Source organism: Chanos chanos, chromosome 1 (assembly GCF_902362185.1).
Source record: "Chanos chanos chromosome 1, fChaCha1.1, whole genome shotgun sequence".
In the NCBI taxonomy this organism is placed as follows: domain Eukaryota; kingdom Metazoa; phylum Chordata; class Actinopteri; order Gonorynchiformes; family Chanidae; genus Chanos; species Chanos chanos.
In genome coordinates this window covers 6312211-6314710 of record NC_044495.1, presented here as the reverse complement: position 1 = coordinate 6314710, position 2500 = coordinate 6312211, and the positions used below count along the sequence as shown (strand labels likewise).

Below are 2500 nucleotides of genomic sequence, written 5' to 3'. Positions count from 1 at the left end.
AACATGGGCTGCCTCCCACACCTCCCCGACACTCTCTGGGGCTGCGGCTTCGGAGCAGACCCGAAAAGGAAGCCAAAAAAAAAACAAAAAAAAAAAAGAAAACAACTTGATCAAAGAGCAACAGCAAAACATTATCTGGCACCCAGCTGTTGCCGGGAGATGACACGCTGACATGACTTGAAGGAGCATGACCTTTCCAGGCTCGTCTGCCCCCCCCGGCTTCCCCTCGAGCGGCCGCGCGCGTGTGTGTGTGTGTGTGTGTGTGCGTGTGGGGTGGAGGGGGCCAGGTCTGCAGGTTTCCTCAGTGGGGGGACGCAAGTTCATGGGCGGCACGCTGGCACACAGAGCCGGTCGAGGAGAGCTCAGAGTCGAAATATCACAGCACTCTCAAAGCTGCCAACGGTCATCAGCTTTAGGAAAGTCGTTTAAACCTCCCCTCTCCTGTCAACACGGTGGCAAAAACGGCTCGTCTGGACCTCCTGGACGTCTGACCTTAAAGTATACTTTAAAGACAGCTTTGGGTTGGGAGTACAAAGGTAACAGATAAAAGCACTGTTATTTAAAAAACTGCACCTCCGGAAAGACGGGGGGCTGAGACGGTGGCAGAGGGCGCCGGGGAGAGTTCTCTGAGGAGTATGGCCGTGATTTGACACCTTTTCACCATCCATTTTCTCCCCTCTCTCCTGCCCCTCTGCAATAACAGCTTATTGTCCAGGCTGTTTGCTTTACCCAAAACCCCTGGGGTAACCTTTAAACTGACAGACTGTGGAATTGTTCTCTCTCTCTCTCTCTCTCTCACACACACACACACACACACACACACACACACACACATTTCCTCCAGTGTTTGGGAGGATGAGACGAGTGAAGCAGAACATAAAGAGAACAGTACAACAACAAAATGATAGAAACACACACACGCACACACACACACACACACCACAAGATCAGGAATAGATGGTTAAATATGCTTTGAGGCTGGTCAAGCCAGTGCTGGATAGCCAGAGAATACTCAACTGCACCATAACAGGAACTAACAGATGACAAATCCAAGCCTACGTACAACCCGGGTCCTAAATCAAGGTTTCATTTGAGGCCTTTTAAAATATCTCTCTTTTTTTTTTTTTGTTATACTGATTGGACTTTTCTGACCGTTGGTGTGAGAAGAATTCATGCTGTATCTGGAACTGATGTGCTCCACTGAGCTGGAGTTGAGTTTACAGGGAGAAAAACAGAAAAACAAAAAAAAACAAAGAAAAAAAAAAGCAGGAAAGCTTTAGTGAGTGGGAGTTTTGGGACTACACCCCGCGGACCCACGGCTGCAGATTCATTTTGGGCCTTTGGAAAGGATTACTGCTGATCTCATACTGAACAGAGCAGAGCAATTTGAGTTCCAGTTTGGTTTGAAAACGATCCCTTTTTGGGGAAAAAAAAAGGGGGAAAAAAAACCACGCTGTGAACATTAGAGCTTCATAAGCTTCGCATGAGCTACGACGTGTGAGGTTTTTTTTGGGGTTTTTTTTTTTCTTCCCACTACAGTAAGTTCAGCCAATTCAATGAATGCGAGGGGTGGAGGGGTGTCAATGGATTTTTACGACCTTAATTATCCTATACCGGGAGTGTGAGCTATGGTTGGCAGGACCCACTTTGACAGGTGCATTTATTACTAAACTCGAAGCAAAATGTGCAGAAGTTCTTGGCTTTGCAGTTAGCACAGAGCGTTTGCCCATTCTAATCGCTGCTCAGATTACAGAATTTTAAAGCAATCATCGCTCGTCTTTTGGGGGGGGGGGGGGTGGGGGGGGGGGGGCGTTGGGTGGGGGGGAGGGGGCAAGATGTGTTACATGTTCATTAAAGAGCTCTCCAGATGAAATGACCGTTTGCTAATCTGACAGACTTAAAGTGACAAAAAAACAGCGAAAACGCGTGTCCCTCTCAACCCTCATATTGAAGGCTATGAGCGTTTCTGATTTGATTTCAGTTCATTTCAGTCATGTTGTTAAGTGTTAAGCCGCCCTGTACTCCTAATGAGCTCCATAATGCTCTCAGTCATTCAGAAAGGCCCAGTCAACCGTTTCATAACGCTGCTCTTTTTTTTCTCCGAAACAATCATCCAAGAGGACAAACTGCAATTAGAAATAAAATTACCTTCTGTGACTATATGAATGAAGGATTGGAGGATTGAAGGATGGATGGATGGGTGAATGGATGGATGGATGGACGGATGGATGGATGGGTGGATGGATGGATGGATGGATGGATGAATGGATGGATGGCTGGGTGAATGGATGGATGGATGGATGGATGGATGGATGGATGGGTGGATGGATGGATGGATGGATGGATGGATGGATGGAGGGATAAGTGAATGAATGAGGGTCATATTTGCACACACATGCATTCAGAAAGACAGAAAGGCATGTAGAATGTGCAGATGTGTAAAATCGAGAGAGAGAGAGAGAGACAGACAGACAGAGAGAGAGAGAGAGAGAGACAGACA

The 2500-nt window shown here is 47.0% G+C and overlaps 1 protein-coding gene across 1 annotated transcript in view; it reads right to left on the bottom strand.

Moving 5' to 3' along the window:
* The window catches only part of LOC115815591 (ryanodine receptor 3), a 93248-nt gene that overhangs the window by 90232 nt on the left and 516 nt on the right, over positions 1–2500 (bottom strand). The gene's annotated exons all lie outside the window — the stretch shown is intronic.